Here is a 12027-nt window from a genome sequence, read left to right on the forward strand (position 1 = left end):
CCACTCTCAGAAAAACAGGCAGCATGTCTACAGCTGAACAGAGACAGAGACCCACCATTCTCAGAAAAACAGGCAGCATGTCTTCATCTGCGCACAGATAAAAACCCACCATTCTCAGAAAAAGAGGCAGCATCTCTTCAGCTGAGCACAGATAGAGACCTACAATTCTCATAAAAACAGGCAGCATGTCTTCAGCTGAGCACAGATAAAGACCCACCATTCTCATAAAAACAGGCAGCATGTCTTCAACTGAGCACAAATAGAGACCACCCATTTTCATAAAAACAGGCATCATGTCTTCAGCTGAGCACAGAGAGAGACCCACCATTTCATAAAAACAGGAAGCATGTCTTCAACTGAGGACAGATAGAGACCCTCCGTTCTCAGAAAAACAGGCAGCAGGTCTACAGCTGAGCACAGTTAGAGACCCATCATTCCTACAGGCAGCATGTCTTCAGCTGAGCACAGATAGAGACCCACCATTCTCATAAAAACAGACAGCATGTCTTCAGCCGAGCACAGATAGAGACCCACCATTCTCACAGGCAGCATGTCTTCAGCTGAGCACAGATAGAGACCCGCCATTCTCAGAAAAACAGGCAGCATGTCTTCAGCTGAGCACAGATAAAGACCCACCATTCTCAGAAAAACAGGCAGCCTTTCTTCAGCTGAGCACAGATAGAGACCCACCATTCTCAGAAGAACAGGCAGCATGTCTTCAGCCGAGCACAGATAGAGACCCACCATTCTCACAGGCAGCATGTCTTCAACTGAGCACAGATAGAGTTCAACCATTCTCACAGGCAGCATGTCTTCAGCTGAGCACAGATAGAGACTCACCATTCTCAGAAAAACAGGCAGCATGTCTTCAGCTGAGCACAAATAGAGCCCCACCATTGTCATAAAAACAGGCAGCATGTCTTTTGCTGAGCACACATAGAGACCCACCATACTCATAAAAACAGGCAACATGTCTTCAGCTGAGCACAGATAAAGACCCACCATTCTCTTAAAAACAGGCAGCATGTCTTCAACTGAGCACAAATAGAGACACCCCATTCTCATAAAAACAGGCATCCTGTCTTCAGCTGAGCACAGATAAAGACCCACCATTCTCATAAAAACAGGCAGCATGTCTTCAGCCGAGCACAGATAGAGACCCACCATTCTCACAGGCAGCATGTCTTCAGCTGAGCACAGATAGAGACCCACCATTCTCAGAAAACCAGGCAGCATGTCTATAGCTGAGCACAGATAGAGACCCACCATTCTCATAAAAACAGGCAATATGTATTCAGCCGAGCACAGATGGATACCCACCCTTCTCATAAAAACAGGCAACATGTCTACAGCTGAGCACAGATAGAGACCCACCATTCTCACAGGCAGCATGTTTTCAGCTGAGCACAGATAGAGACCCACCATTCTCATAAAAACAGGCAGCATGTCTTCAGCCGAGCACAGATAGAGACCCACCCTTCTCATAAAAACAGGCAGCATGTCTACAGCTGAGCACAGATAGAGACCCACTATTCTCACAGGCAGCATGTCTTCAGCTGAGCACAGATAGAGACCCACCATTCTCATAAAAACAGGCAATATGTCTTCAGCCGAGCACAGATAGATACCCACCCTTCTCATAAAAACAGGCAGCATGTCTACAGCTGAGCACAGATAGAGCCCCACCATTCTCATAAAATCTGGCAGCATGTCTTCAGCTGAGCACAGAGACCCACCATTCTCAGAAAAACAGGAAGCATGTTTGCCACTGAGCAGAGATAGAAACCCACCGTTCTCAGAAAAACATGCAGCATGTCTACAGGTGAGCACAGATTGAGACCCACCATTCTCACAGGCAGCATGTCTTCCGCTGAGCACAGTGAGACCCACCATTCTCAGAAAAACAGGCAGCATGTCTACAACTGAGCACAGATAGAGACCCACCGTTCTCAGAAAAACAGACAGCATGTCTACAGCTGAGCACAGATAAAGACCCACCATTCTCAGAAAAACAGGTAGCATGTCTTCAGCTGCGCACAGATAGAGACCCACCATTCTCAGAAGAACAGGCAGCATGTCTTCAGCCAAGCACAGATAGAGACCACCGTTCTCACAGGCAGCATGTCTTCAACTGAGCACAGATAGAGTACTACCATTCTCACAGGCAGCATGTCTTTGGCTGAGCACAGATAGAGACCCACCATTCTCAGAAAAACAGGCAGCATTTCTTTAGCTGAGCACAAATATAGCCCCACCATTCCATAAAAACAGGCAGCATGTCTTTAGCTGAGCACAGATAGAGACCCACCATTCTCATAAAAACAGGCGGCATGACTTCAGCTGAGCACAGATAGAGACCCACCATTCTCATAAAAACAGGCAGCATGTCTTCAACTGAGCACAAATAGAGACCCCCCATTTTCATAAAAACAGGCATCCTGTCTTCAGCTGAGCACAGATAAAGACCCACCATTCTCATAAAAACAGCCAGCATGTCTTCAACTGAGGACAGATAGAGACCCACCGTTCTCAGAAAAAACAGGCAGCATGTCTACAGCTGAGCACAGATAGAAACCCATCATTCCTACAGGCAGCATGTCTTGAGCTGAGCACAGATAGAGACCACCATTCTCACAGGCAGCATGTCTTCAGCTGAGCACAGATAGAGACCCACCATTCTCATAAAAACAGGCAGCATGTCTTCAGCCGAGCACAGATAGAGACCCACCATTCTCATAAAAACGGGTGGTATGTCTACAGCTGAGCACAGATAGAGACCCACCATTCTGACAGGCAGCATGTCTTCAGCTGAGCACAGATAGAGACCCACCATTCTCATAAAAACAGGCAGCATGTTTTCAGCCGAGCACAGATAGAGAACCACCCTTCTCATAAAAACAGGCAGCATGTCTGCAGCTGAGCACAGATAGAGACCCACCATTCTCACAGGCAGCATGTCTTCAGCTGAGCACAGATAGAGATCCACCATTCTCATAAAAACAGGCAGCATGTCTGCAGCTGAGCACAGATAGAGACCCACCATTCTCACAGGCAGCATGTCTTCAGCTGAGCACAGATAGAGATCCACCATTCTCATAAAGCCTGGCAGCATGTCTTCAGCTGAGCACAGAGACCCACCATTCTCAGAAAAACAGGCAGCATGTTTGCCACTGAGCAGAGCCATTCTAAGAAAAAACACTCAGCATGTCTTCAACTGAGGACAGATAGAGACCCACCGTTCTCAGAAAAACATGCAGCATGTCTACAGCTGAGCACAGATTGAGACCCACCATTCTCACAGGCAGCATGTCTTCCGCTGAGCACAGTGAGACCCACCATTCTCAGAAAAACAGGCAGCATGTCTACAACTGAGCACAGATAGAAACCCACCATTCTCAGAAAAACAGGCAGTATGTCTTCAACTGAGGACAGATAGAGACCCACCATTCTAACAAAAACAGGCAGCATGTCTTCAACTGAGGACAGATAGAGATCCACCGTTCTCAGAAAAACAGGCAGCATGTCTACAGCTGAGCACAGATAGAGATCCACCATTCTCAGAAAACAGGCAGCATGTCTTCAGCTGAGCACAGATAGAGCCCCACCATTCTCATAAAATCTGGCAGCATGTCTTCAGCTGAGCACAGAGACCCACCATTCTCAGAAAAACAGGCAGCATCTTTGCCACTGAGCAGAGCCATTCTAAGAAAAAACACTCAGCATGTCTTCAACTGAGGACAGATAGAGACCCACCGTTCTCAGAAAAACATGCAGCATGTCTACAGCTGAGCACAGATTGAGACCCACCATTCTCACAGGCAGCATGTCTTCCGCTGAGCACAGTGAGACCCACCATTCTCAGAAAAACAGGCAGCATGTCTACAACTGAGCACAGATAGAGACCCACCGTTCTCAGAAAAACAGACAGCATGTCTACAGCTTAGCACAGACAGAGAGCCACCATTCTCAGAAAAACAGGCAGCATGTCTTCAGCTGAGGACAGATAGAGACCCACCATTCTAACAAAAACAGGCAGCATGTCTTCCACTGAGGACAGATAGAGATCCACCGTTCTCAGAAAAACAGGCAGCATGTCTACAGATGAGTACAGATATAGACCCACCATTCTCACAGGCAGCATGACTTCAGCTGAGCACAGATAGGGACCCACCATTCTCAGAAAAACAGGCAGCATGTCTACAACTGAGCACAGATAGAGACCCACCATTCTCAGAAAAACAGGCAGCATGTCTACAGCTGAGCACAGATAGAGATCCACCATTCTCAGAAAACAGGCAGCATGTCTTCAGCTGAGCACAGATAGAGCCCCACCATTCTCATAAAATCTGGCAGCATGTCTTCAGCTGAGCACAGAGACCCACCATTCTCAGAAAAACAGGCAGCATGTTTGCCACTGAGCAGAGATAGAAACCCACCGTTCTCAGAAAAACATGCAGCATGTCTACAGCTGAGCACAGATTGAGACCCACCATTCTCACAGGCAGCATGTCTTCCGCTGAGCACAGTGAGACCCACCATTCTCAGAAAAACAGGCAGCATGTCTACAACTGAGCACAGATAGAGACCCACCAATCTCAGAAAAACAGACAGCATGTCTACAGCTTAGCACAGACAGAGAGCCACCATTCTCAGAAAAACAGGCAGCATGTCTTCAGCTGAGCACAGATAAAGACCCACCATTCTCAGAAAAACAGGTAGCATGTCTTCAGCTGCGCACAGATAGAGACCCACCATTCTCAGAAGAACAGGCAGCATGTCTTCAGCCAAGCACAGATAGAGACCACCGTTCTCACAGGCAGCATGTCTTCAACTGAGCACACATAGAGTACTACCATTCTCACAGGCAGCATGTCTTTGGCTGAGCACAGATGGAGACCCACCATTCTCAGAAAAACAGGCAGCATGTCTTTAGCTGAGCACAAATATAGCCCCACCGTTCCATAAAAACAGGCAGCATGTCTTTAGCTGAGCACAGATAGAGACCCACCATTCTCATAAAAACAGACGGCATGACTTCAGCTGAGCACAGAGACTCACCATTCTCAGAAAAACAGGCAGCATGTATTTAACTGAGCACAGATAGAGACCCACCATTCTCATAAAAACGGGTGGTATGTCTACAGCTGAGCACAGATAGAGACCCACCATTCTGACAGGCAGCATGTCTTCAGCTGAGCACAGATAGAGACCCACCATTCTCATAAAAACAGGCAGCATGTTTTCAGCCGAGCACAGATAGAGAACCACCCTTCTCATAAAAACAGGCAGCATGTCTGCAGCTGAGCACAGATAGAGACCCACCATTCTCACAGGCAGCATGTCTTCAGCTGAGCACAGATAGAGACCCACCATTCTCATAAAAACAGGCAGCATGTCTTCATCTGAGCACAGATAGAGATCCACCATTCTCAGAAAACAGGCAGCATGTCTTCAGCTGAGCACAGATAGACCCCCACCATTCTCATAAAAACTGGCAGCATGTCTTCAGCTGAACACAGAGACCCACCATTCTCAGAAAAACAGGCAGCATGTCTGCCACTGAGCAGAGATAGAAACCCACCATTCTAAGAAAAAACATTCAGCATGTCTTCAACTGAGGACAGATAGAGACCCACCGTTCTCAGAAAAACATGCAGCATGTCTACAGCTTAGCACAGACAGAGACCCATCATTCACAGAAAAACAGGCAGCATGTCTTCAGCTGAGCACAGATTTAGACCCACCATTCTTACAGACAGCATGTCTACAACTGAGCACAGATATAGACCCACCGTTCTCAGAAAAACAGACAGCATGTCTACAGCTTAGCACAGACAGAGACCCACCATTCACAGAAAAACAGGCAGCATGTCTGCAGCTGAGCATATATAAAGACCCACCATTCTCAGAAAAACAGGTAGCATGTCTTCAGCTGAGCACAGATAGAGACCCACCATTCTCAGAGGAACAGGCAGCATGTCTTCAGCCGAGCACAGATAGAGTACCACCATTCTCACAGGCAGCATGTCTTCGCCTGAGCACAGATAGAGACCCACCATTCTCAGAAAAAAAGGCAGCATGTCTTCAGCTGAGCACAAATATAGCCCCACCATTTTCATAAAAACAGGCAGCATGTCTTTAGCTGAGCACAGATAGAGACCCACCATTCTCATAAAAACAGGTGGCATGACTTCAGCTGAGCACAGATAGAGACCCACCATTCTCATAAAAACAGGCAGCATGTCTTCAACTGAGCACAAATAGAGACCCGCCATTCTCATAAAAACAGGCATCATTTCTTCAGCTGAGCACAGATAGAGACCCACCATTCTCATAAAAACAGGCAGCGTGTCTTCAACTGAGGACAGATAGAGACCCACCGTGCTCAGAAAAACAGGCAGCATGTCTTCAGCTGAGCACAGATAGAGACCCACCATTCTCAGAAAAACAGGCAGCATGTCTTCAGCTGAGCACAAATAGAGCCCCACCATTCTCATAAAAACAGGCATCATGTCTTTATCTGAGCAAAGATAAAGACCCAACGTTCTCAGAAAAACAGACAGCAAGTCTTCAACTGAGCACAGATGGACACCCACCATTCTCAGAAAAACAGGCAGCATGTCTACAACTGCGCACAGATAGAGACCCACCATTCTTACAGGCAGCATGTCTTTAGCTGAGCACAGATAGAGACTCACCATTCTCAGAAAAACAGGCAGCATGTCTTTACCTGAGCACAGATAGAGAACCACCATTCTCAAAGGCAGCATGTTTTCAGCTGAGCACAGATAGAGACCCACCATTCTCAGAAAAACAGGCAGCATGTCTACAGCTGAGCACAGATAGAGACCCAAAATTCCTACAGGCAGCATGTCTTCAACTGAGCACAGATAGAGAACACCATTCTCACAGGCAGCATGTCTTCAGCTGAGCACAGATAGAGACCACCATTCTCATAAAAACAGGCAGCATGTCTTCAGCCGAGCACAGATAGAGACCCACCATTCTCATAAAAACGGGCGGCATGTCTGCAGCTGAGCACAGATAGAGACCCACCATTCTCACAGGCAGCATGTCTTCAGCTGAGCACAGACAGAGACCAACCATTCAGATAAAAACAGGCAGCATGTCTTCAGCTGGGCACAGATAGAGACCCACCATTCTAAAAAACAGGCAGCATGTCTTCAGCTGAGCACAGATAGAGCCCCACCATTGTCAGAAAAACAGGCAGCATGCCTGCCACTGAGCAGAGATAGAAACCCACCATTCTCAGAAAAACAGGCAGCATGTCTTCAACTGAGTACAGATAGAGACCCACAGTTCTCACAGGCAGCATGTCTTCAGCTGAGCACAGATAGAGACCCACCACTCTCAGAAAAACAGGCAGCATGTCTACAGCTGAACAGAGACAGAGACCCACCATTCTCAGAAAAACAGGCAGCATGTCTTCATCTGCGCACAGATAAAAACCCACCATTCTCAGAAAAAGAGGCAGCATCTCTTCAGCTGAGCACAGATAGAGACCTACAATTCTCATAAAAACAGGCAGCATGTCTTCAGCTGAGCACAGATAAAGACCCACCATTCTCATAAAAACAGGCAGCATGTCTTCAACTGAGCACAAATAGAGACCACCCATTTTCATAAAAACAGGCATCATGTCTTCAGCTGAGCACAGAGAGAGACCCACCATTTCATAAAAACAGGAAGCATGTCTTCAACTGAGGACAGATAGAGACCCTCCGTTCTCAGAAAAACAGGCAGCAGGTCTACAGCTGAGCACAGTTAGAGACCCATCATTCCTACAGGCAGCATGTCTTCAGCTGAGCACAGATAGAGACCCACCATTCTCATAAAAACAGACAGCATGTCTTCAGCCGAGCACAGATAGAGACCCACCATTCTCACAGGCAGCATGTCTTCAGCTGAGCACAGATAGAGACCCGCCATTCTCAGAAAAACAGGCAGCATGTCTTCAGCTGAGCACAGATAAAGACCCACCATTCTCAGAAAAACAGGCAGCCTTTCTTCAGCTGAGCACAGATAGAGACCCACCATTCTCAGAAGAACAGGCAGCATGTCTTCAGCCGAGCACAGATAGAGACCCACCATTCTCACAGGCAGCATGTCTTCAACTGAGCACAGATAGAGTTCAACCATTCTCACAGGCAGCATGTCTTCAGCTGAGCACAGATAGAGACTCACCATTCTCAGAAAAACAGGCAGCATGTCTTCAGCTGAGCACAAATAGAGCCCCACCATTGTCATAAAAACAGGCAGCATGTCTTTTGCTGAGCACACATAGAGACCCACCATACTCATAAAAACAGGCAACATGTCTTCAGCTGAGCACAGATAAAGACCCACCATTCTCTTAAAAACAGGCAGCATGTCTTCAACTGAGCACAAATAGAGACACCCCATTCTCATAAAAACAGGCATCCTGTCTTCAGCTGAGCACAGATAAAGACCCACCATTCTCATAAAAACAGGCAGCATGTCTTCAGCCGAGCACAGATAGAGACCCACCATTCTCACAGGCAGCATGTCTTCAGCTGAGCACAGATAGAGACCCACCATTCTCAGAAAACCAGGCAGCATGTCTATAGCTGAGCACAGATAGAGACCCACCATTCTCATAAAAACAGGCAATATGTATTCAGCCGAGCACAGATGGATACCCACCCTTCTCATAAAAACAGGCAACATGTCTACAGCTGAGCACAGATAGAGACCCACCATTCTCACAGGCAGCATGTTTTCAGCTGAGCACAGATAGAGACCCACCATTCTCATAAAAACAGGCAGCATGTCTTCAGCCGAGCACAGATAGAGACCCACCCTTCTCATAAAAACAGGCAGCATGTCTACAGCTGAGCACAGATAGAGACCCACTATTCTCACAGGCAGCATGTCTTCAGCTGAGCACAGATAGAGACCCACCATTCTCATAAAAACAGGCAATATGTCTTCAGCCGAGCACAGATAGATACCCACCCTTCTCATAAAAACAGGCAGCATGTCTACAGCTGAGCACAGATAGAGCCCCACCATTCTCATAAAATCTGGCAGCATGTCTTCAGCTGAGCACAGAGACCCACCATTCTCAGAAAAACAGGAAGCATGTTTGCCACTGAGCAGAGATAGAAACCCACCGTTCTCAGAAAAACATGCAGCATGTCTACAGGTGAGCACAGATTGAGACCCACCATTCTCACAGGCAGCATGTCTTCCGCTGAGCACAGTGAGACCCACCATTCTCAGAAAAACAGGCAGCATGTCTACAACTGAGCACAGATAGAGACCCACCGTTCTCAGAAAAACAGACAGCATGTCTACAGCTGAGCACAGATAAAGACCCACCATTCTCAGAAAAACAGGTAGCATGTCTTCAGCTGCGCACAGATAGAGACCCACCATTCTCAGAAGAACAGGCAGCATGTCTTCAGCCAAGCACAGATAGAGACCACCGTTCTCACAGGCAGCATGTCTTCAACTGAGCACAGATAGAGTACTACCATTCTCACAGGCAGCATGTCTTTGGCTGAGCACAGATAGAGACCCACCATTCTCAGAAAAACAGGCAGCATTTCTTTAGCTGAGCACAAATATAGCCCCACCATTCCATAAAAACAGGCAGCATGTCTTTAGCTGAGCACAGATAGAGACCCACCATTCTCATAAAAACAGGCGGCATGACTTCAGCTGAGCACAGATAGAGACCCACCATTCTCATAAAAACAGGCAGCATGTCTTCAACTGAGCACAAATAGAGACCCCCCATTTTCATAAAAACAGGCATCCTGTCTTCAGCTGAGCACAGATAAAGACCCACCATTCTCATAAAAACAGCCAGCATGTCTTCAACTGAGGACAGATAGAGACCCACCGTTCTCAGAAAAAACAGGCAGCATGTCTACAGCTGAGCACAGATAGAAACCCATCATTCCTACAGGCAGCATGTCTTGAGCTGAGCACAGATAGAGACCACCATTCTCACAGGCAGCATGTCTTCAGCTGAGCACAGATAGAGACCCACCATTCTCATAAAAACAGGCAGCATGTCTTCAGCCGAGCACAGATAGAGACCCACCATTCTCATAAAAACGGGTGGTATGTCTACAGCTGAGCACAGATAGAGACCCACCATTCTGACAGGCAGCATGTCTTCAGCTGAGCACAGATAGAGACCCACCATTCTCATAAAAACAGGCAGCATGTTTTCAGCCGAGCACAGATAGAGAACCACCCTTCTCATAAAAACAGGCAGCATGTCTGCAGCTGAGCACAGATAGAGACCCACCATTCTCACAGGCAGCATGTCTTCAGCTGAGCACAGATAGAGATCCACCATTCTCATAAAAACAGGCAGCATGTCTGCAGCTGAGCACAGATAGAGACCCACCATTCTCACAGGCAGCATGTCTTCAGCTGAGCACAGATAGAGATCCACCATTCTCATAAAGCCTGGCAGCATGTCTTCAGCTGAGCACAGAGACCCACCATTCTCAGAAAAACAGGCAGCATGTTTGCCACTGAGCAGAGCCATTCTAAGAAAAAACACTCAGCATGTCTTCAACTGAGGACAGATAGAGACCCACCGTTCTCAGAAAAACATGCAGCATGTCTACAGCTGAGCACAGATTGAGACCCACCATTCTCACAGGCAGCATGTCTTCCGCTGAGCACAGTGAGACCCACCATTCTCAGAAAAACAGGCAGCATGTCTACAACTGAGCACAGATAGAGACCCACCGTTCTCAGAAAAACAGACAGCATGTCTACAGCTTAGCACAGACAGAGAGCTACCATTCTCAGAAAAACAGGCAGCATGTCTTCAGCTGAGGACAGATAGAGACCCACCATTCTAACAAAAACAGGCAGCATGTCTTCAACTGAGGACAGATAGAGATCCACCGTTCTCAGAAAAACAGGCAGCATGTCTACAGATGAGTACAGATATAGACCCACCATTCTCACAGGCAGCATGACTTCAGCTGAGCACAGATAGGGACCCACCATTCTCAGAAAAACAGGCAGCATGTCTACAACTGAGCACAGATAGAGACCCACCATTCTCAGAAAAACAGGCAGCATGTCTACAGCTGAGCACAGATAGAGATCCACCATTCTCAGAAAACAGGCAGCATGTCTTCAGCTGAGCACAGATAGAGCCCCACCATTCTCATAAAATCTGGCAGCATGTCTTCAGCTGAGCACAGAGACCCACCATTCTCAGAAAAACAGGCAGCATGTTTGCCACTGAGCAGAGATAGAAACCCACCGTTCTCAGAAAAACATGCAGCATGTCTACAGCTGAGCACAGATAGAGACCCACCGTTCTCAGAAAAACAGACAGCATGTCTACAGCTTAGCACAGACAGAGAGCCACCATTCTCAGAAAAACAGGCAGCATGTCTTCAGCTGAGCACAGATAAAGACCCACCATTCTCAGAAAAACAGGTAGCATGTCTTCAGCTGCGCACAGATAGAGACCCATCATTCTCAGAAGAACAGGCAGCATGTCTTCAGCCAAGCACAGATAGAGACCACCGTTCTCACAGGCAGCATGTCTTCAACTGAGCACACATAGAGTACTACCATTCTCACAGGCAGCATGTCTTTGGCTGAGCACAGATGGAGACCCACCATTCTCAGAAAAACAGGCAGCATGTCTTTAGCTGAGCACAAATATAGCCCCACCGTTCCATAAAAACAGGCAGCATGTCTTTAGCTGAGCACAGATAGAGACCCACCATTCTCATAAAAACAGACGGCATGACTTCAGCTGAGCACAGAGACTCACCATTCTCAGAAAAACAGGCAGCATGTATTTAACTGAGCACAGATAGAGACCCACCATTCTCATAAAAACGGGTGGTATGTCTACAGCTGAGCACAGATAGAGACCCACCATTCTGACAGGCAGCATGTCTTCAGCTGAGCACAGATAGAGACCCACCATTCTCATAAAAACAGGCAGCATGTTTTCAGCCGAGCACAGATAGAGAACCACCCTTCTCATAA

The sequence above is a fragment of the Lissotriton vulgaris genome, chromosome 12, assembly GCF_964263255.1.
Source record: "Lissotriton vulgaris chromosome 12, aLisVul1.2, whole genome shotgun sequence".
NCBI lineage: Eukaryota > Metazoa > Chordata > Amphibia > Caudata > Salamandridae > Lissotriton > Lissotriton vulgaris.